Source organism: Corella eumyota, chromosome 7 (assembly GCF_963082875.1).
Source record: "Corella eumyota chromosome 7, kaCorEumy4.1, whole genome shotgun sequence".
Classification (NCBI taxonomy): domain Eukaryota; kingdom Metazoa; phylum Chordata; class Ascidiacea; order Phlebobranchia; family Corellidae; genus Corella; species Corella eumyota.
Genome location: NC_137496.1, coordinates 8,157,502 through 8,174,754, shown reverse-complemented (window position 1 = coordinate 8,174,754; position 17,253 = coordinate 8,157,502). Strand labels below are relative to the sequence as shown.

The following is a 17,253-nucleotide window of genomic DNA, read 5'->3' as shown; positions in this document are numbered from 1 at the left end:
TAGTTTTCAAAAATTTTGATAAAAAATGACTTCTACATAAAGTACTTTCTAATATGCTATAAAACTTATTAAATGCCTACGACACCCGGTATTCCCAGGCGGTCACCCATCCAAGTACTAACCGGGCCCGACGTTGCTTAACTTCCCAGATCGGACGAGATGGGGTGTACTCAACGTGGTATGGTCGTAGGCAATGTGATGTGGTGAGCCAACACATTTATCATTAACCGTGTATATTTAAAATAAAATAAATGACTTGCGTCGCTTAGCAATTATATCAAATATATTAGTTTTCAAAAATTTTGATAAAAAATGACTTCTACATAAAGTACTTTCTAATATGCTATAAAACTTATAAAATGCCTACGACACCCGGTATTCCCAGGCGGTCACCCATCCAAGTACTAACCGGGCCCGACGTTGCTTAACTTCCCAGATCGGACGAGATGGGGTGTACTCAACGTGATGTGGTGAGCCAACACATTTATCATTAACCGTGTATATTTAAAATAAAATAAATGACTTGCGTCCCTTAGAAGTTATATCAAATATATTAATTTTCAAAAATTTTGATAAAAAATGACTTCTACATAAAGTACTTTCTAATATGCTATAAAACTTATAAAATGCCTACGACACCCGGTATTCCCAGGCGGTCACCCATCCAAGTACTAACCGGGCCCGACGTTGCTTAACTTCCCAGATCGGACGAGATGGGGTGTACTCAACGTGGTATGGTCGTAGGCAATGTGATGTGGTGAGCCAACACATTTATCATTAACCGTGTATATTTAAAATAAAATAAATGACTTGCGTCCCTTAGCAGTTATATCAAATATATTAATTTTCAAAAATTTTGATAAAAAATGACTTCTACATAAGGTACTTTCTAATATGCTAAAAAACTTATAAAATGCCTACGACACCCGGTATTCCCAGGCGGTCACCCATCCAAGTACTAACCGGGCCCGACGTTGCTTAACTTCCCAGATCGGACGAGATGGGGTGTACTCAACGTGGTATGGTCGTAGGCAATGTGATGTGCCAACACATTTATCATTGAACGTGTATATTTAAAATAAAATAAATGACTTGCGTCGCCTAGCAATTATATCAAATATATTAATTTTCAAAAATTTCTATAAAAATGACTTATACATAAGGTACTTTCTAATATGCTAAAAAACTTATAAAATGCCTACGACACCCGGTATTCCCAGGCGGTCACCCATCCAAGTACTAACCGGGCCCGACGTTGCTTAACTTCCCAGATCGGACGAGATGGGGTGTACTCAACGTGGTATGGTCGTAGGCAATGTGATGTGGTGAGCCAACACATTTATCATTAACCGTGTATATTTAAAATAAAATAAATGACTTGCGTCGCTTAGCAATTATATCAAATATATTAGTTTTCAAAAATTTTGATAAAAAATGACTTCTACATAAAGTACTTTCTAATATGCTATAAAACTTATAAAATGCCTACGACACCCGGTATTCCCAGGCGGTCACCCATCCAAGTACTAACCGGGCCCGACGTTGCTTAACTTCCCAGATCGGACGAGATGGGGTGTACTCAACGTGATGTGGTGAGCCAACACATTTATCATTAACCGTGTATATTTAAAATAAAATAAATGACTTGCGTCCCTTAGAAGTTATATCAAATATATTAATTTTCAAAAATTTTGATAAAAAATGACTTCTACATAAAGTACTTTCTAATATGCTATAAAACTTATAAAATGCCTACGACACCCGGTATTCCCAGGCGGTCACCCATCCAAGTACTAACCGGGCCCGACGTTGCTTAACTTCCCAGATCGGACGAGATGGGGTGTACTCAACGTGGTATGGTCGTAGGCAATGTGATGTGGTGAGCCAACACATTTATCATTAACCGTGTATATTTAAAATAAAATAAATGACTTGCGTCCCTTAGCAGTTATATCAAATATATTAATTTTCAAAAATTTTGATAAAAAATGACTTCTACATAAGGTACTTTCTAATATGCTAAAAAACTTATAAAATGCCTACGACACCCGGTATTCCCAGGCGGTCACCCATCCAAGTACTAACCGGGCCCGACGTTGCTTAACTTCCCAGATCGGACGAGATGGGGTGTACTCAACGTGGTATGGTCGTAGGCAATGTGATGTGCCAACACATTTATCATTGAACGTGTATATTTAAAATAAAATAAATGACTTGCGTCGCCTAGCAATTATATCAAATATATTAATTTTCAAAAATTTCTATAAAAATGACTTATACATAAGGTACTTTCTAATATGCTAAAAAACTTATAAAATGCCTACGACACCCGGTATTCCCAGGCGGTCACCCATCCAAGTACTAACCGGGCCCGACGTTGCTTAACTTCCCAGATCGGACGAGATGGGGTGTACTCAACGTGATGTGGTGAGCCAACACATTTATCATTAACCGTGTATATTTAAAATAAAATAAATGACTTGCGTCGCTAAGCAATTATATCAAATATATTAGTTTTCAAAAATTTTGATAAAAAATGACTTCTACATAAAGTACTTTCTAATATGCTATAAAACTTATTAAATGCCTACGACACCCGGTATTCCCAGGCGGTCACCCATCCAAGTACTAACCGGGCCCGACGTTGCTTAACTTCCCAGATCGGACGAGATGGGGTGTACTCAACGTGGTATGGTCGTAGGCAATGTGATGTGGTGAGCCAACACATTTATCATTAACCGTGTATATTTAAAATAAAATAAATGACTTGCGTCGCTTAGCAATTATATCAAATATATTAGTTTTCAAAAATTTTGATAAAAAATGACTTCTACATAAAGTACTTTCTAATATGCTATAAAACTTATAAAATGCCTACGACACCCGGTATTCCCAGGCGGTCACCCATCCAAGTACTAACCGGGCCCGACGTTGCTTAACTTCCCAGATCGGACGAGATGGGGTGTACTCAACGTGATGTGGTGAGCCAACACATTTATCATTAACCGTGTATATTTAAAATAAAATAAATGACTTGCGTCCCTTAGAAGTTATATCAAATATATTAATTTTCAAAAATTTTGATAAAAAATGACTTCTACATAAAGTACTTTCTAATATGCTATAAAACTTATAAAATGCCTACGACACCCGGTATTCCCAGGCGGTCACCCATCCAAGTACTAACCGGGCCCGACGTTGCTTAACTTCCCAGATCGGACGAGATGGGGTGTACTCAACGTGGTATGGTCGTAGGCAATGTGATGTGGTGAGCCAACACATTTATCATTAACCGTGTATATTTAAAATAAAATAAATGACTTGCGTCCCTTAGCAGTTATATCAAATATATTAATTTTCAAAAATTTTGATAAAAAATGACTTCTACATAAGGTACTTTCTAATATGCTAAAAAACTTATAAAATGCCTACGACACCCGGTATTCCCAGGCGGTCACCCATCCAAGTACTAACCGGGCCCGACGTTGCTTAACTTCCCAGATCGGACGAGATGGGGTGTACTCAACGTGGTATGGTCGTAGGCAATGTGATGTGCCAACACATTTATCATTGAACGTGTATATTTAAAATAAAATAAATGACTTGCGTCGCCTAGCAATTATATCAAATATATTAATTTTCAAAAATTTCTATAAAAATGACTTATACATAAGGTACTTTCTAATATGCTAAAAAACTTATAAAATGCCTACGACACCCGGTATTCCCAGGCGGTCACCCATCCAAGTACTAACCGGGCCCGACGTTGCTTAACTTCCCAGATCGGACGAGATGGGGTGTACTCAACGTGGTATGGTCGTAGGCAATGTGATGTGGTGAGCCAACACATTTATCATTAACCGTGTATATTTAAAATAAAATAAATGACTTGCGTCGCTTAGCAATTATATCAAATATATTAGTTTTCAAAAATTTTGATAAAAAATGACTTCTACATAAAGTACTTTCTAATATGCTATAAAACTTATAAAATGCCTACGACACCCGGTATTCCCAGGCGGTCACCCATCCAAGTACTAACCGGGCCCGACGTTGCTTAACTTCCCAGATCGGACGAGATGGGGTGTACTCAACGTGATGTGGTGAGCCAACACATTTATCATTAACCGTGTATATTTAAAATAAAATAAATGACTTGCGTCCCTTAGAAGTTATATCAAATATATTAATTTTCAAAAATTTTGATAAAAAATGACTTCTACATAAAGTACTTTCTAATATGCTATAAAACTTATAAAATGCCTACGACACCCGGTATTCCCAGGCGGTCACCCATCCAAGTACTAACCGGGCCCGACGTTGCTTAACTTCCCAGATCGGACGAGATGGGGTGTACTCAACGTGGTATGGTCGTAGGCAATGTGATGTGGTGAGCCAACACATTTATCATTAACCGTGTATATTTAAAATAAAATAAATGACTTGCGTCCCTTAGCAGTTATATCAAATATATTAATTTTCAAAAATTTTGATAAAAAATGACTTCTACATAAGGTACTTTCTAATATGCTAAAAAACTTATAAAATGCCTACGACACCCGGTATTCCCAGGCGGTCACCCATCCAAGTACTAACCGGGCCCGACGTTGCTTAACTTCCCAGATCGGACGAGATGGGGTGTACTCAACGTGGTATGGTCGTAGGCAATGTGATGTGCCAACACATTTATCATTGAACGTGTATATTTAAAATAAAATAAATGACTTGCGTCGCCTAGCAATTATATCAAATATATTAATTTTCAAAAATTTCTATAAAAATGACTTATACATAAGGTACTTTCTAATATGCTAAAAAACTTATAAAATGCCTACGACACCCGGTATTCCCAGGCGGTCACCCATCCAAGTACTAACCGGGCCCGACGTTGCTTAACTTCCCAGATCGGACGAGATGGGGTGTACTCAACGTGGTATGGTCGTAGGCAATGTGATGTGGTGAGCCAACACATTTATCATTAACCGTGTATATTTAAAATAAAATAAATGACTTGCGTCGCTTAGCAATTATATCAAATATATTAGTTTTCAAAAATTTTGATAAAAAATGACTTCTACATAAAGTACTTTCTAATATGCTATAAAACTTATAAAATGCCTACGACACCCGGTATTCCCAGGCGGTCACCCATCCAAGTACTAACCGGGCCCGACGTTGCTTAACTTCCCAGATCGGACGAGATGGGGTGTACTCAACGTGATGTGGTGAGCCAACACATTTATCATTAACCGTGTATATTTAAAATAAAATAAATGACTTGCGTCCCTTAGAAGTTATATCAAATATATTAATTTTCAAAAATTTTGATAAAAAATGACTTCTACATAAAGTACTTTCTAATATGCTATAAAACTTATAAAATGCCTACGACACCCGGTATTCCCAGGCGGTCACCCATCCAAGTACTAACCGGGCCCGACGTTGCTTAACTTCCCAGATCGGACGAGATGGGGTGTACTCAACGTGGTATGGTCGTAGGCAATGTGATGTGGTGAGCCAACACATTTATCATTAACCGTGTATATTTAAAATAAAATAAATGACTTGCGTCCCTTAGCAGTTATATCAAATATATTAATTTTCAAAAATTTTGATAAAAAATGACTTCTACTTAAGGTACTTTCTAATATGCTAAAAAACTTATAAAATGCCTACGACACCCGGTATTCCCAGGCGGTCACCCATCCAAGTACTAACCGGGCCCGACGTTGCTTAACTTCCCAGATCGGACGAGATGGGGTGTACTCAACGTGGTATGGTCGTAGGCAATGTGATGTGCCAACACATTTATCATTGAACGTGTATATTTAAAATAAAATAAATGACTTGCGTCGCCTAGCAATTATATCAAATATATTAATTTTCAAAAATTTCTATAAAAATGACTTATACATAAGGTACTTTCTAATATGCTAAAAAACTTATAAAATGCCTACGACACCCGGTATTCCCAGGCGGTCACCCATCCAAGTACTAACCGGGCCCGACGTTGCTTAACTTCCCAGATCGGACGAGATGGGGTGTACTCAACGTGGTATGGTCGTAGGCAATGTGATGTGGTGAGCCAACACATTTATCATTAACCGTGTATATTTAAAATAAAATAAATGACTTGCGTCGCTTAGCAGTTATATCAAATATATTAATTTTCAAAAATTTTGATAAAAAATGACTTCTACATAAGGTACTTTCTAATATGCTAAAAAACTTATAAAATGGCTACGACACCCGGTATTCCCAGGCGGTCACCCATCCAAGTACTAACCGGGCCCGACGTTGCTTAACTTCCCAGATCGGACGAGATGGGGTGTACTCAACGTGGTATGGTCGTAGGCAATGTGATGTGGTGAGCCAACACATTTATCATTAACCGTGTATATTTAAAATAAAATAAATGACTTGCGTCGCTTAGCAATTATATCAAATATATTAGTTTTCAAAAATTTTGATAAAAAATGACTTCTACATAAAGTACTTTCTAATATGCTATAAAACTTATAAAATGCCTACGACACCCGGTATTCCCAGGCGGTCACCCATCCAAGTACTAACCGGGCCCGACGTTGCTTAACTTCCCAGATCGGACGAGATGGGGTGTACTCAACGTGATGTGGTGAGCCAACACATTTATCATTAACCGTGTATATTTAAAATAAAATAAATGACTTGCGTCCCTTAGAAGTTATATCAAATATATTAATTTTCAAAAATTTTGATAAAAAATGACTTCTACATAAAGTACTTTCTAATATGCTATAAAACTTATAAAATGCCTACGACACCCGGTATTCCCAGGCGGTCACCCATCCAAGTACTAACCGGGCCCGACGTTGCTTAACTACCCAGATCGGACGAGATGGGGTGTACTCAACGTGGTATGGTCGTAGGCAATGTGATGTGGTGAGCCAACACATTTATCATTAACCGTGTATATTTAAAATAAAATAAATGACTTGCGTCCCTTAGCAGTTATATCAAATATATTAATTTTCAAAAATTTTGATAAAAAATGACTTCTACATAAGGTACTTTCTAATATGCTAAAAAACTTATAAAATGCCTACGACACCCGGTATTCCCAGGCGGTCACCCATCCAAGTACTAACCGGGCCCGACGTTGCTTAACTTCCCAGATCGGACGAGATGGGGTGTACTCAACGTGGTATGGTCGTAGGCAATGTGATGTGCCAACACATTTATCATTGAACGTGTATATTTAAAATAAAATAAATGACTTGCGTCGCCTAGCAATTATATCAAATATATTAATTTTCAAAAATTTCTATAAAAATGACTTATACATAAGGTACTTTCTAATATGCTAAAAAACTTATAAAATGCCTACGACACCCGGTATTCCCAGGCGGTCACCCATCCAAGTACTAACCGGGCCCGACGTTGCTTAACTTCCCAGATCGGACGAGATGGGGTGTACTCAACGTGGTATGGTCGTAGGCAATGTGATGTGGTGAGCCAACACATTTATCATTAACCGTGTATATTTAAAATAAAATAAATGACTTGCGTCGCTTAGCAATTATATGAAATATATTAGTTTTCAAAAATTTTGATAAAAAATGACTTCTACATAAAGTACTTTCTAATATGCTATAAAACTTATAAAATTCCTACGACACCCGGTATTCCCAGGCGGTCACCCATCCAAGTACTAACCGGGCCCGACGTTGCTTAACTTCCCAGATCGGACGAGATGGGGTGTACTCAACGTGGTATGGTCGTAGGCAATGTGATGTGGTGAGCCAACACATTTATCATTAACCGTGTATATTTAAAATAAAATAAATGACTTGCGTCTCTTAGCAGTTATATCAAATATATTAATTTTCAAAAATTTTGATAAAAAATGACTTCTACATAAGGTACTTTCTAATATGCTAAAAAACTTATAAAATGGCTACGACACCCGGTATTCCCAGGCGGTCACCCATCCAAGTACTAACCGGGCCCGACGTTGCTTAACTTCCCAGATCGGACGAGATGGGGTGTACTCAACGTGGTATGGTCGTAGGCAATGTGATGTGGTGAGCCAACACATTTATCATTAACCGTGTATATTTAAAATAAAATAAATGACTTGCGTCGCTTAGCAATTATATGAAATATATTAGTTTTCAAAAATTTTGATAAAAAATGACTTCTACATAAAGTACTTTCTAATATGCTATAAAACTTATAAAATGCCTACGACACCCGGTATTCCCAGGCGGTCACCCATCCAAGTACTAACCGGGCCCGACGTTGCTTAACTTCCCAGATCGGACGAGATGGGGTGTACTCAACGTGGTATGGTCGTAGGCAATGTGATGTGGTGAGCCAACACATTTATCATTAACCGTGTATATTTAAAATAAAATAAATGACTTGCGTCCCTTAGAAGTTATATCAAATATATTAATTTTCAAAAATTTTGATAAAAAATTACTTCTACATAAAGTACTTTCTAATATGCTATAAAACTTATAAAATGCCTACGACACCCGGTATTCCCAGGCGGTCACCCATCCAAGTACTAACCGGACCCGACGTTGCTTAACTTCCCAGATCGGACGAGATGGGGTGTACTCAACGTGGTATGGTCGTAGGCAATGTGATGTGGTGAGCCAACACATTTATCATTAACCGTGTATATTTAAAATAAAATAAATGACTTGCGTCTCTTAGCAGTTATATCAAATATATTAATTTTCAAAAATTTTGATAAAAAATGACTTCTACATAAGGTACTTTCTAATATGCTAAAAAACTTATAAAATGCCTACGACACCCGGTATTCCCAGGCGGTCACCCATCCAAGTACTAACCGGGCCCGACGTTGCTTAACTTCCCAGATCGGACGAGATGGGGTGTACTCAACGTGGTATGGTCGTAGGCAATGTGATGTGGTGAGCCAACACATTTATCATTAACCGTGTATATTTAAAATAAAATAAATGACTTGCGTCCCTTAGAAGTTATATCAAATATATTAATTTTCAAAAATTTTGATAAAAAATGACTTCTACATAAAGTACTTTCTAATATGCTATAAAACTTATAAAATGCCTACGACACCCGGTATTCCCAGGCGGTCACCCATCCAAGTACTAACCGGGCCCGACGTTGCTTAACTTCCCAGATCGGACGAGATGGGGTGTACTCAACGTGGTATGGTCGTAGGCAATGTGATGTGGTGAGCCAACACATTTATCATTAACCGTGTATATTTAAAATAAAATAAATGACTTGCGTCCCTTAGAAGTTATATCAAATATATTAATTTTCAAAAATTTTGATAAAAAATTACTTCTACATAAAGTACTTTCTAATATGCTATAAAACTTATAAAATGCCTACGACACCCGGTATTCCCAGGCGGTCACCCATCCAAGTACTAACCGGGCCCGACGTTGCTTAACTTCCCAGATCGGACGAGATGGGGTGTACTCAACGTGGTATGGTCGTAGGCAATGTGATGTGCCAACACATTTATCATTAAACGTGTATATTTAAAATAAAATAAATGACTTGCGTCGCCTAGCAATTATATCAAATATATTAATTTTCAAAAATTTCTATAAAAATGACTTATACATAAGGTACTTTCTAATATGCTATAAAACTTATAAAATACCTACGACACCCGGTATTCCCAGGCGGTCACCCATCCAAGTACTAACCGGGCCCGACGTTGCTTAACTTCCCAGATCGGACGAGATGGGGTGTACTCAACGTGGTATGGTCGTAGGCAATGTGATGTGGTGAGCCAACACATTTATCATTAACCGTGTATATTTAAAATAAAATAAATGACTTGCGTCCCTTAGAAGTTATATCAAATATATTAATTTTCAAAAATTTTGATAAAAAATGACTTCTACATAAAGTACTTTCTAATATGCTATAAAACTTATAAAATGCCTACGACACCCGGTATTCCCAGGCGGTCACCCATCCAAGTACTAACCGGGCCCGACGTTGCTTAACTTCCCAGATCGGACGAGATGGGGTGTACTCAACGTGGTATGGTCGTAGGCAATGTGATGTGGTGAGCCAACACATTTATCATTAACCGTGTATATTTAAAATAAAATAAATGACTTGCGTCCCTTAGAAGTTATATCAAATATATTAATTTTCAAAAATTTTGATAAAAAATTACTTCTACATAAAGTACTTTCTAATATGCTATAAAACTTATAAAATGCCTACGACACCCGGTATTCCCAGGCGGTCACCCATCCAAGTACTAACCGGGCCCGACGTTGCTTAACTTCCCAGATCGGACGAGATGGGGTGTACTCAACGTGGTATGGTCGTAGGCAATCTGATGTGCCAACACATTTATCATTAAACGTGTATATTTAAAATAAAATAAATGACTTGCGTCGCCTAGCAATTATATCAAATATATTAATTTTCAAAAATTTCTATAAAAATGACTTATACATAAGGTACTTTCTAATATGCTAAAAAACTTATAAAATGCCTACGACACCCGGTATTCCCAGGCGGTCACCCATCCAAGTACTAACCGGGCCCGACGTTGCTTAACTTCCCAGATCGGACGAGATGGGGTGTACTCAACGTGGTATGGTCGTAGGCAATGTGATGTGGTGAGCCAACACATTTATCATTAACCGTGTATATTTAAAATAAAATAAATGACTTGCGTCCCTTAGAAGTTATATCAAATATATTAATTTTCAAAAATTTTGATAAAAAATGACTTCTACATAAAGTACTTTCTAATATGCTATAAAACTTATAAAATGCCTACGACACCCGGTATTCCCAGGCGGTCACCCATCCAAGTACTAACCGGGCCCGACGTTGCTTAACTTCCCAGATCGGACGAGATGGGGTGTACTCAACGTGGTATGGTCGTAGGCAATGTGATGTGGTGAGCCAACACATTTATCATTAACCGTGTATATTTAAAATAAAATAAATGACTTGCGTCCCTTAGAAGTTATATCAAATATATTAATTTTCAAAAATTTTGATAAAAAATGACTTCTACATAAAGTACTTTCTAATATGCTATAAAACTTATAAAATGCCTACGACACCCGGTATTCCCAGGCGGTCACCCATCCAAGTACTAACCGGGCCCGACGTTGCTTAACTTCCCAGATCGGACGAGATGGGGTGTACTCAACGTGGTATGGTCGTAGGCAATGTGATGTGGTGAGCCAACACATTTATCATTAACCGTGTATATTTAAAATAAAATAAATGACTTGCGTCTCTTAGCAGTTATATCAAATATATTAATTTTCAAAAATTTTGATAAAAAATGACTTCTACATAAGGTACTTTCTAATATGCTAAAAAACTTATAAAATGCCTACGACACCCGGTATTCCCAGGCGGTCACCCATCCAAGTACTAACCGGGCCCGACGTTGCTTAACTTCCCAGATCGGACGAGATGGGGTGTACTCAACGTGGTATGGTCGTAGGCAATGTGATGTGGTGAGCCAACACATTTATCATTAACCGTGTATATTTAAAATAAAATAAATGACTTGCGTCCCTTAGAAGTTATATCAAATATATTAATTTTCAAAAATTTTGATAAAAAATGACTTCTACATAAAGTACTTTCTAATATGCTATAAAACTTATAAAATGCCTACGACACCCGGTATTCCCAGGCGGTCACCCATCCAAGTACTAACCGGGCCCGACGTTGCTTAACTTCCCAGATCGGACGAGATGGGGTGTACTCAAACGTGGTATGGTCGTAGGCAATGTGATGTGCCAACACATTTATCATTAAACGTGTATATTTAAAATAAAATAAATGACTTGCGTCGCCTAGCAATTATATCAAATATATTAATTTTCAAAAATTTCTATAAAAATGACTTATACATAAGGTACTTTCTAATATGCTATAAAACTTATAAAATGCCTACGACACCCGGTATTCCCAGGCGGTCACCCATCCAAGTACTAACCGGGCCCGACGTTGCTTAACTTCCCAGATCGGACGAGATGGGGTGTACTCAACGTGGTATGGTCGTAGGCAATGTGATGTGCCAACACATTTATCATTAAACGTGTATATTTAAAATAAAATAAATGACTTGCGTCGCCTAGCAATTATATCAAATATATTAATTTTCAAAAATTTCTATAAAAATGACTTATACATAAGGTACTTTCTAATATGCTATAAAACTTATAAAATACCTACGACACCCGGTATTCCCAGGCGGTCACCCATCCAAGTACTAACCGGGCCCGACGTTGCTTAACTTCCCAGATCGGACGAGATGGGGTGTACTCAACGTGGTATGGTCGTAGGCAATGTGATGTGGTGAGCCAACACATTTATCATTAACCGTGTATATTTAAAATAAAATAAATGACTTGCGTCCCTTAGAAGTTATATCAAATATATTAATTTTCAAAAATTTTGATAAAAAATGACTTCTACATAAAGTACTTTCTAATATGCTATAAAACTTATAAAATGCCTACGACACCCGGTATTCCCAGGCGGTCACCCATCCAAGTACTAACCGGGCCCGACGTTGCTTAACTTCCCAGATCGGACGAGATGGGGTGTACTCAACGTGGTATGGTCGTAGGCAATGTGATGTGGTGAGCCAACACATTTATCATTAACCGTGTATATTTAAAATAAAATAAATGACTTGCGTCCCTTAGAAGTTATATCAAATATATTAATTTTCAAAAATTTTGATAAAAAATTACTTCTACATAAAGTACTTTCTAATATGCTATAAAACTTATAAAATGCCTACGACACCCGGTATTCCCAGGCGGTCACCCATCCAAGTACTAACCGGGCCCGACGTTGCTTAACTTCCCAGATCGGACGAGATGGGGTGTACTCAACGTGGTATGGTCGTAGGCAATGTGATGTGCCAACACATTTATCATTAAACGTGTATATTTAAAATAAAATAAATGACTTGCGTCGCCTAGCAATTATATCAAATATATTAATTTTCAAAAATTTCTATAAAAATGACTTATACATAAGGTACTTTCTAATATGCTAAAAAACTTATAAAATGCCTACGACACCCGGTATTCCCAGGCGGTCACCCATCCAAGTACTAACCGGGCCCGACGTTGCTTAACTTCCCAGATCGGACGAGATGGGGTGTACTCAACGTGGTATGGTCGTAGGCAATGTGATGTGGTGAGCCAACACATTTATCATTAACCGTGTATATTTAAAATAAAATAAATGACTTGCGTCCCTTAGAAGTTATATCAAATATATTAATTTTCAAAAATTTTGATAAAAAATGACTTCTACATAAAGTACTTTCTAATATGCTATAAAACTTATAAAATGCCTACGACACCCGGTATTCCCAGGCGGTCACCCATCCAAGTACTAACCGGGCCCGACGTTGCTTAACTTCCCAGATCGGACGAGATGGGGTGTACTCAACGTGGTATGGTCGTAGGCAATGTGATGTGGTGAGCCAACACATTTATCATTAACCGTGTATATTTAAAATAAAATAAATGACTTGCGTCCCTTAGAAGTTATATCAAATATATTAATTTTCAAAAATTTTGATAAAAAATGACTTCTACATAAAGTACTTTCTAATATGCTATAAAACTTATAAAATGCCTACGACACCCGGTATTCCCAGGCGGTCACCCATCCAAGTACTAACCGGGCCCGACGTTGCTTAACTTCCCAGATCGGACGAGATGGGGTGTACTCAACGTGGTATGGTCGTAGGCAATGTGATGTGGTGAGCCAACACATTTATCATTAACCGTGTATATTTAAAATAAAATAAATGACTTGCGTCTCTTAGCAGTTATATCAAATATATTAATTTTCAAAAATTTTGATAAAAAATGACTTCTACATAAGGTACTTTCTAATATGCTAAAAAACTTATAAAATGCCTACGACACCCGGTATTCCCAGGCGGTCACCCATCCAAGTACTAACCGGGCCCGACGTTGCTTAACTTCCCAGATCGGACGAGATGGGGTGTACTCAACGTGGTATGGTCGTAGGCAATGTGATGTGGTGAGCCAACACATTTATCATTAACCGTGTATATTTAAAATAAAATAAATGACTTGCGTCCCTTAGAAGTTATATCAAATATATTAATTTTCAAAAATTTTGATAAAAAATGACTTCTACATAAAGTACTTTCTAATATGCTATAAAACTTATAAAATGCCTACGACACCCGGTATTCCCAGGCGGTCACCCATCCAAGTACTAACCGGGCCCGACGTTGCTTAACTTCCCAGATCGGACGAGATGGGGTGTACTCAAACGTGGTATGGTCGTAGGCAATGTGATGTGCCAACACATTTATCATTAAACGTGTATATTTAAAATAAAATAAATGACTTGCGTCGCCTAGCAATTATATCAAATATATTAATTTTCAAAAATTTCTATAAAAATGACTTATACATAAGGTACTTTCTAATATGCTATAAAACTTATAAAATGCCTACGACACCCGGTATTCCCAGGCGGTCACCCATCCAAGTACTAACCGGGCCCGACGTTGCTTAACTTCCCAGATCGGACGAGATGGGGTGTACTCAACGTGGTATGGTCGTAGGCAATGTGATGTGGTGAGCCAACACATTTATCATTAACCGTGTATATTTAAAATAAAATAAATGACTTGCGTCCCTTAGCAGTTATATCAAATATATTAATTTTCAAAAATTTGGATAAAAAATGACTTCTACATAAGGTACTTTCTAATATGCTAAAAAACTTATAAAATGACTTCGACACCCGGTATTCCCAGGCGGTCACCCATCCAAGTACTAACCGGGCCCGACGTTGCTTAACTTCCCAGATCGGACGAGATGGGGTGTACTCAACGTGGTATGGTCGTAGGCAATGTGATGTGCCAACACATTTATCATTAAACGTGTATATTTAAAATAAAATAAATGACTTGCGTCGCCTAGCAATTATATCAAATATATTAATTTTCAAAAATTTCTATAAAAATGACTTATACATAAGGTACTTTCTAATATGCTATAAAACTTATAAAATGCCTACGACACCCGGTATTCCCAGGCGGTCACCCATCCAAGTACTAACCGGGCCCGACGTTGCTTAACTTCCCAGATCGGACGAGATGGGGTGTACTCAACGTGGTATGGTCGTAGGCAATGTGATGTGGTGAGCCAACACATTTATCATTAACCGTGTATATTTAAAATAAAATAAATGACTTGCGTCCCTTAGAAGTTATATCAAATATATTAATTTTCAAAAATTTTGATAAAAAATGACTTCTACATAAAGTACTTTCTAATATGCTATAAAACTTATAAAATGCCTACGACACCCGGTATTCCCAGGCGGTCACCCATCCAAGTACTAACCGGGCCCGACGTTGCTTAACTTCCCAGATCGGACGAGATGGGGTGTACTCAACGTGGTATGGTCGTAGGCAATGTGATGTGGTGAGCCAACACATTTATCATTAACCGTGTATATTTAAAATAAAATAAATGACTTGCGTCCCTTAGAAGTTATATCAAATATATTAATTTTCAAAAATTTTGATAAAAAATGACTTCTACATAAAGTACTTTCTAATATGCTATAAAACTTATAAAATGCCTACGACACCCGGTATTCCCAGGCGGTCACCCATCCAAGTACTAACCGGGCCCGACGTTGCTTAACTTCCCAGATCGGACGAGATGGGGTGTACTCAACGTGGTATGGTCGTAGGCAATCTGATGTGCCAACACATTTATCATTAAACGTGTATATTTAAAATAAAATAAATGACTTGCGTCGCCTAGCAATTATATCAAATATATTAATTTTCAAAAATTTCTATAAAAATGACTTATACATAAGGTACTTTCTAATATGCTAAAAAACTTATAAAATGCCTACGACACCCGGTATTCCCAGGCGGTCACCCATCCAAGTACTAACCGGGCCCGACGTTGCTTAACTTCCCAGATCGGACGAGATGGGGTGTACTCAACGTGGTATGGTCGTAGGCAATGTGATGTGGTGAGCCAACACATTTATCATTAACCGTGTATATTTAAAATAAAATAAATGACTTGCGTCCCTTAGAAGTTATATCAAATATATTAATTTTCAAAAATTTTGATAAAAAATGACTTCTACATAAAGTACTTTCTAATATGCTATAAAACTTATAAAATGCCTACGACACCCGGTATTCCCAGGCGGTCACCCATCCAAGTACTAACCGGGCCCGACGTTGCTTAACTTCCCAGATCGGACGAGATGGGGTGTACTCAAACGTGGTATGGTCGTAGGCAATGTGATGTGCCAACACATTTATCATTAAACGTGTATATTTAAAATAAAATAAATGACTTGCGTCGCCTAGCAATTATATCAAATATATTAATTTTCAAAAATTTCTATAAAAATGACTTATACATAAGGTACTTTCTAATATGCTATAAAACTTATAAAATGCCTACGACACCCGGTATTCCCAGGCGGTCACCCATCCAAGTACTAACCGGGCCCGACGTTGCTTAACTTCCCAGATCGGACGAGATGGGGTGTACTCAACGTGGTATGGTCGTAGGCAATGTGATGTGGTGAGCCAACACATTTATCATTAACCGTGTATATTTAAAATAAAATAAATGACTTGCGTCCCTTAGCAGTTATATCAAATATATTAATTTTCAAAAATTTGGATAAAAAATGACTTCTACATAAGGTACTTTCTAATATGCTAAAAAACTTATAAAATGCCTTCGACACCCGGTATTCCCAGGCGGTCACCCATCCAAGTACTAACCGGGCCCGACGTTGCTTAACTTCCCAGATCGGACGAGATGGGGTGTACTCAACGTGGTATGGTCGTAGGCAATGTGATGTGCCAACACATTTATCATTAAACGTGTATATTTAAAATAAAATAAATGACTTGCGTCGCCTAGCAATTATATCAAATATATTAATTTTCAAAAATTTCTATAAAAATGACTTATACATAAGGTACTTTCTAATATGCTATAAAACTTATAAAATGCCTACGACACCCGGTATTCCCAGGCGGTCACCCATCCAAGTACTAACCGGGCCCGACGTTGCTTAACTTCCCAGATCGGACGAGATGGGGTGTACTCAACGTGGTATGGTCGTAGGCAATGTGATGTGGTGAGCCAACACATTTATCATTAACCGTGTATATTTAAAATAAAATAAATGACTTGCGTCCCT

At 37.7% G+C, this 17,253-nt stretch overlaps 54 non-coding genes and 7 pseudogenes across 54 annotated transcripts; all 61 read right to left on the bottom strand.

Annotated features, from left to right (window-relative positions):
- Positions 1–73: 73 nt before the first annotated feature.
- LOC145760684 (5S ribosomal RNA) lies at positions 74–192 on the bottom strand. Its single transcript, XR_014286681.1, has one exon. It is a non-coding gene; the product is annotated as a 5S ribosomal RNA (ribosomal RNA).
- Positions 193–360: 168 nt separating this feature from the next.
- On the bottom strand, positions 361–480 carry LOC145761330 (5S ribosomal RNA; annotated as a pseudogene).
- Positions 481–627: 147 nt separating this feature from the next.
- LOC145760683 (5S ribosomal RNA) lies at positions 628–746 on the bottom strand. Its single transcript, XR_014286680.1, has one exon. It is a non-coding gene; the product is annotated as a 5S ribosomal RNA (ribosomal RNA).
- Positions 747–914: 168 nt separating this feature from the next.
- LOC145760682 (5S ribosomal RNA) lies at positions 915–1,033 on the bottom strand. The gene has a single exon (XR_014286679.1). It is a non-coding gene; the product is annotated as a 5S ribosomal RNA (ribosomal RNA).
- A 162-nt stretch (positions 1,034–1,195) lies between these two features.
- On the bottom strand, positions 1,196–1,314 carry LOC145760681 (5S ribosomal RNA). Its single transcript, XR_014286678.1, has one exon. It is a non-coding gene; the product is annotated as a 5S ribosomal RNA (ribosomal RNA).
- Positions 1,315–1,482: 168 nt separating this feature from the next.
- Positions 1,483–1,602, bottom strand: LOC145761329 (5S ribosomal RNA; annotated as a pseudogene).
- A 147-nt stretch (positions 1,603–1,749) lies between these two features.
- On the bottom strand, positions 1,750–1,868 carry LOC145760680 (5S ribosomal RNA). The gene has a single exon (XR_014286677.1). It is a non-coding gene; the product is annotated as a 5S ribosomal RNA (ribosomal RNA).
- Positions 1,869–2,036: 168 nt separating this feature from the next.
- LOC145760679 (5S ribosomal RNA) lies at positions 2,037–2,155 on the bottom strand. Its single transcript, XR_014286676.1, has one exon. It is a non-coding gene; the product is annotated as a 5S ribosomal RNA (ribosomal RNA).
- Positions 2,156–2,317: 162 nt separating this feature from the next.
- Positions 2,318–2,437, bottom strand: LOC145761328 (5S ribosomal RNA; annotated as a pseudogene).
- A 147-nt stretch (positions 2,438–2,584) lies between these two features.
- Positions 2,585–2,703, bottom strand: LOC145760678 (5S ribosomal RNA). The gene has a single exon (XR_014286675.1). It is a non-coding gene; the product is annotated as a 5S ribosomal RNA (ribosomal RNA).
- A 168-nt stretch (positions 2,704–2,871) lies between these two features.
- Positions 2,872–2,991, bottom strand: LOC145761327 (5S ribosomal RNA; annotated as a pseudogene).
- A 147-nt stretch (positions 2,992–3,138) lies between these two features.
- On the bottom strand, positions 3,139–3,257 carry LOC145760677 (5S ribosomal RNA). The gene has a single exon (XR_014286674.1). It is a non-coding gene; the product is annotated as a 5S ribosomal RNA (ribosomal RNA).
- A 168-nt stretch (positions 3,258–3,425) lies between these two features.
- Positions 3,426–3,544, bottom strand: LOC145760676 (5S ribosomal RNA). The gene has a single exon (XR_014286673.1). It is a non-coding gene; the product is annotated as a 5S ribosomal RNA (ribosomal RNA).
- A 162-nt stretch (positions 3,545–3,706) lies between these two features.
- LOC145760674 (5S ribosomal RNA) lies at positions 3,707–3,825 on the bottom strand. Its single transcript, XR_014286671.1, has one exon. It is a non-coding gene; the product is annotated as a 5S ribosomal RNA (ribosomal RNA).
- A 168-nt stretch (positions 3,826–3,993) lies between these two features.
- Positions 3,994–4,113, bottom strand: LOC145761326 (5S ribosomal RNA; annotated as a pseudogene).
- A 147-nt stretch (positions 4,114–4,260) lies between these two features.
- Positions 4,261–4,379, bottom strand: LOC145760672 (5S ribosomal RNA). The gene has a single exon (XR_014286670.1). It is a non-coding gene; the product is annotated as a 5S ribosomal RNA (ribosomal RNA).
- A 168-nt stretch (positions 4,380–4,547) lies between these two features.
- LOC145760671 (5S ribosomal RNA) lies at positions 4,548–4,666 on the bottom strand. Its single transcript, XR_014286669.1, has one exon. It is a non-coding gene; the product is annotated as a 5S ribosomal RNA (ribosomal RNA).
- Positions 4,667–4,828: 162 nt separating this feature from the next.
- Positions 4,829–4,947, bottom strand: LOC145760670 (5S ribosomal RNA). Its single transcript, XR_014286668.1, has one exon. It is a non-coding gene; the product is annotated as a 5S ribosomal RNA (ribosomal RNA).
- A 168-nt stretch (positions 4,948–5,115) lies between these two features.
- On the bottom strand, positions 5,116–5,235 carry LOC145761324 (5S ribosomal RNA; annotated as a pseudogene).
- A 147-nt stretch (positions 5,236–5,382) lies between these two features.
- On the bottom strand, positions 5,383–5,501 carry LOC145760669 (5S ribosomal RNA). The gene has a single exon (XR_014286667.1). It is a non-coding gene; the product is annotated as a 5S ribosomal RNA (ribosomal RNA).
- Positions 5,502–5,669: 168 nt separating this feature from the next.
- LOC145760668 (5S ribosomal RNA) lies at positions 5,670–5,788 on the bottom strand. Its single transcript, XR_014286666.1, has one exon. It is a non-coding gene; the product is annotated as a 5S ribosomal RNA (ribosomal RNA).
- A 162-nt stretch (positions 5,789–5,950) lies between these two features.
- LOC145760667 (5S ribosomal RNA) lies at positions 5,951–6,069 on the bottom strand. The gene has a single exon (XR_014286665.1). It is a non-coding gene; the product is annotated as a 5S ribosomal RNA (ribosomal RNA).
- A 168-nt stretch (positions 6,070–6,237) lies between these two features.
- Positions 6,238–6,356, bottom strand: LOC145761169 (5S ribosomal RNA). The gene has a single exon (XR_014287140.1). It is a non-coding gene; the product is annotated as a 5S ribosomal RNA (ribosomal RNA).
- Positions 6,357–6,524: 168 nt separating this feature from the next.
- Positions 6,525–6,644, bottom strand: LOC145761323 (5S ribosomal RNA; annotated as a pseudogene).
- Positions 6,645–6,791: 147 nt separating this feature from the next.
- LOC145761004 (5S ribosomal RNA) lies at positions 6,792–6,910 on the bottom strand. The gene has a single exon (XR_014286984.1). It is a non-coding gene; the product is annotated as a 5S ribosomal RNA (ribosomal RNA).
- Positions 6,911–7,078: 168 nt separating this feature from the next.
- LOC145760666 (5S ribosomal RNA) lies at positions 7,079–7,197 on the bottom strand. Its single transcript, XR_014286664.1, has one exon. It is a non-coding gene; the product is annotated as a 5S ribosomal RNA (ribosomal RNA).
- Positions 7,198–7,359: 162 nt separating this feature from the next.
- Positions 7,360–7,478, bottom strand: LOC145760665 (5S ribosomal RNA). Its single transcript, XR_014286663.1, has one exon. It is a non-coding gene; the product is annotated as a 5S ribosomal RNA (ribosomal RNA).
- Positions 7,479–7,646: 168 nt separating this feature from the next.
- LOC145761153 (5S ribosomal RNA) lies at positions 7,647–7,765 on the bottom strand. The gene has a single exon (XR_014287125.1). It is a non-coding gene; the product is annotated as a 5S ribosomal RNA (ribosomal RNA).
- A 168-nt stretch (positions 7,766–7,933) lies between these two features.
- On the bottom strand, positions 7,934–8,052 carry LOC145761168 (5S ribosomal RNA). The gene has a single exon (XR_014287139.1). It is a non-coding gene; the product is annotated as a 5S ribosomal RNA (ribosomal RNA).
- Positions 8,053–8,220: 168 nt separating this feature from the next.
- Positions 8,221–8,339, bottom strand: LOC145760664 (5S ribosomal RNA). Its single transcript, XR_014286662.1, has one exon. It is a non-coding gene; the product is annotated as a 5S ribosomal RNA (ribosomal RNA).
- Positions 8,340–8,507: 168 nt separating this feature from the next.
- Positions 8,508–8,626, bottom strand: LOC145761148 (5S ribosomal RNA). Its single transcript, XR_014287120.1, has one exon. It is a non-coding gene; the product is annotated as a 5S ribosomal RNA (ribosomal RNA).
- A 168-nt stretch (positions 8,627–8,794) lies between these two features.
- Positions 8,795–8,913, bottom strand: LOC145760662 (5S ribosomal RNA). The gene has a single exon (XR_014286660.1). It is a non-coding gene; the product is annotated as a 5S ribosomal RNA (ribosomal RNA).
- Positions 8,914–9,081: 168 nt separating this feature from the next.
- On the bottom strand, positions 9,082–9,200 carry LOC145760661 (5S ribosomal RNA). Its single transcript, XR_014286659.1, has one exon. It is a non-coding gene; the product is annotated as a 5S ribosomal RNA (ribosomal RNA).
- Positions 9,201–9,368: 168 nt separating this feature from the next.
- On the bottom strand, positions 9,369–9,487 carry LOC145760660 (5S ribosomal RNA). The gene has a single exon (XR_014286658.1). It is a non-coding gene; the product is annotated as a 5S ribosomal RNA (ribosomal RNA).
- A 162-nt stretch (positions 9,488–9,649) lies between these two features.
- Positions 9,650–9,768, bottom strand: LOC145761140 (5S ribosomal RNA). Its single transcript, XR_014287112.1, has one exon. It is a non-coding gene; the product is annotated as a 5S ribosomal RNA (ribosomal RNA).
- A 168-nt stretch (positions 9,769–9,936) lies between these two features.
- Positions 9,937–10,055, bottom strand: LOC145760659 (5S ribosomal RNA). The gene has a single exon (XR_014286657.1). It is a non-coding gene; the product is annotated as a 5S ribosomal RNA (ribosomal RNA).
- A 168-nt stretch (positions 10,056–10,223) lies between these two features.
- LOC145760658 (5S ribosomal RNA) lies at positions 10,224–10,342 on the bottom strand. The gene has a single exon (XR_014286656.1). It is a non-coding gene; the product is annotated as a 5S ribosomal RNA (ribosomal RNA).
- Positions 10,343–10,504: 162 nt separating this feature from the next.
- LOC145760656 (5S ribosomal RNA) lies at positions 10,505–10,623 on the bottom strand. Its single transcript, XR_014286654.1, has one exon. It is a non-coding gene; the product is annotated as a 5S ribosomal RNA (ribosomal RNA).
- A 168-nt stretch (positions 10,624–10,791) lies between these two features.
- On the bottom strand, positions 10,792–10,910 carry LOC145760655 (5S ribosomal RNA). The gene has a single exon (XR_014286653.1). It is a non-coding gene; the product is annotated as a 5S ribosomal RNA (ribosomal RNA).
- A 168-nt stretch (positions 10,911–11,078) lies between these two features.
- On the bottom strand, positions 11,079–11,197 carry LOC145760654 (5S ribosomal RNA). Its single transcript, XR_014286652.1, has one exon. It is a non-coding gene; the product is annotated as a 5S ribosomal RNA (ribosomal RNA).
- A 168-nt stretch (positions 11,198–11,365) lies between these two features.
- On the bottom strand, positions 11,366–11,484 carry LOC145760653 (5S ribosomal RNA). Its single transcript, XR_014286651.1, has one exon. It is a non-coding gene; the product is annotated as a 5S ribosomal RNA (ribosomal RNA).
- A 168-nt stretch (positions 11,485–11,652) lies between these two features.
- LOC145761269 (5S ribosomal RNA) lies at positions 11,653–11,772 on the bottom strand. The gene has a single exon (XR_014287233.1). It is a non-coding gene; the product is annotated as a 5S ribosomal RNA (ribosomal RNA).
- A 162-nt stretch (positions 11,773–11,934) lies between these two features.
- Positions 11,935–12,053, bottom strand: LOC145760652 (5S ribosomal RNA). Its single transcript, XR_014286650.1, has one exon. It is a non-coding gene; the product is annotated as a 5S ribosomal RNA (ribosomal RNA).
- A 162-nt stretch (positions 12,054–12,215) lies between these two features.
- On the bottom strand, positions 12,216–12,334 carry LOC145761139 (5S ribosomal RNA). The gene has a single exon (XR_014287111.1). It is a non-coding gene; the product is annotated as a 5S ribosomal RNA (ribosomal RNA).
- A 168-nt stretch (positions 12,335–12,502) lies between these two features.
- LOC145760650 (5S ribosomal RNA) lies at positions 12,503–12,621 on the bottom strand. The gene has a single exon (XR_014286648.1). It is a non-coding gene; the product is annotated as a 5S ribosomal RNA (ribosomal RNA).
- Positions 12,622–12,789: 168 nt separating this feature from the next.
- On the bottom strand, positions 12,790–12,908 carry LOC145760649 (5S ribosomal RNA). Its single transcript, XR_014286647.1, has one exon. It is a non-coding gene; the product is annotated as a 5S ribosomal RNA (ribosomal RNA).
- A 162-nt stretch (positions 12,909–13,070) lies between these two features.
- LOC145760648 (5S ribosomal RNA) lies at positions 13,071–13,189 on the bottom strand. Its single transcript, XR_014286646.1, has one exon. It is a non-coding gene; the product is annotated as a 5S ribosomal RNA (ribosomal RNA).
- A 168-nt stretch (positions 13,190–13,357) lies between these two features.
- Positions 13,358–13,476, bottom strand: LOC145760646 (5S ribosomal RNA). Its single transcript, XR_014286645.1, has one exon. It is a non-coding gene; the product is annotated as a 5S ribosomal RNA (ribosomal RNA).
- A 168-nt stretch (positions 13,477–13,644) lies between these two features.
- On the bottom strand, positions 13,645–13,763 carry LOC145760645 (5S ribosomal RNA). The gene has a single exon (XR_014286644.1). It is a non-coding gene; the product is annotated as a 5S ribosomal RNA (ribosomal RNA).
- A 168-nt stretch (positions 13,764–13,931) lies between these two features.
- Positions 13,932–14,050, bottom strand: LOC145760644 (5S ribosomal RNA). The gene has a single exon (XR_014286643.1). It is a non-coding gene; the product is annotated as a 5S ribosomal RNA (ribosomal RNA).
- Positions 14,051–14,218: 168 nt separating this feature from the next.
- Positions 14,219–14,338, bottom strand: LOC145761268 (5S ribosomal RNA). Its single transcript, XR_014287232.1, has one exon. It is a non-coding gene; the product is annotated as a 5S ribosomal RNA (ribosomal RNA).
- Positions 14,339–14,500: 162 nt separating this feature from the next.
- On the bottom strand, positions 14,501–14,619 carry LOC145760643 (5S ribosomal RNA). Its single transcript, XR_014286642.1, has one exon. It is a non-coding gene; the product is annotated as a 5S ribosomal RNA (ribosomal RNA).
- A 168-nt stretch (positions 14,620–14,787) lies between these two features.
- On the bottom strand, positions 14,788–14,906 carry LOC145761301 (5S ribosomal RNA). The gene has a single exon (XR_014287263.1). It is a non-coding gene; the product is annotated as a 5S ribosomal RNA (ribosomal RNA).
- Positions 14,907–15,068: 162 nt separating this feature from the next.
- Positions 15,069–15,187, bottom strand: LOC145760642 (5S ribosomal RNA). Its single transcript, XR_014286641.1, has one exon. It is a non-coding gene; the product is annotated as a 5S ribosomal RNA (ribosomal RNA).
- Positions 15,188–15,355: 168 nt separating this feature from the next.
- Positions 15,356–15,474, bottom strand: LOC145760641 (5S ribosomal RNA). The gene has a single exon (XR_014286640.1). It is a non-coding gene; the product is annotated as a 5S ribosomal RNA (ribosomal RNA).
- A 168-nt stretch (positions 15,475–15,642) lies between these two features.
- LOC145760640 (5S ribosomal RNA) lies at positions 15,643–15,761 on the bottom strand. Its single transcript, XR_014286639.1, has one exon. It is a non-coding gene; the product is annotated as a 5S ribosomal RNA (ribosomal RNA).
- A 162-nt stretch (positions 15,762–15,923) lies between these two features.
- On the bottom strand, positions 15,924–16,042 carry LOC145760638 (5S ribosomal RNA). The gene has a single exon (XR_014286637.1). It is a non-coding gene; the product is annotated as a 5S ribosomal RNA (ribosomal RNA).
- Positions 16,043–16,210: 168 nt separating this feature from the next.
- Positions 16,211–16,330, bottom strand: LOC145761267 (5S ribosomal RNA). The gene has a single exon (XR_014287231.1). It is a non-coding gene; the product is annotated as a 5S ribosomal RNA (ribosomal RNA).
- Positions 16,331–16,492: 162 nt separating this feature from the next.
- On the bottom strand, positions 16,493–16,611 carry LOC145760637 (5S ribosomal RNA). The gene has a single exon (XR_014286636.1). It is a non-coding gene; the product is annotated as a 5S ribosomal RNA (ribosomal RNA).
- Positions 16,612–16,779: 168 nt separating this feature from the next.
- LOC145761241 (5S ribosomal RNA) lies at positions 16,780–16,898 on the bottom strand. The gene has a single exon (XR_014287207.1). It is a non-coding gene; the product is annotated as a 5S ribosomal RNA (ribosomal RNA).
- Positions 16,899–17,060: 162 nt separating this feature from the next.
- LOC145760636 (5S ribosomal RNA) lies at positions 17,061–17,179 on the bottom strand. Its single transcript, XR_014286635.1, has one exon. It is a non-coding gene; the product is annotated as a 5S ribosomal RNA (ribosomal RNA).
- Positions 17,180–17,253: the final 74 nt, after the last annotated feature.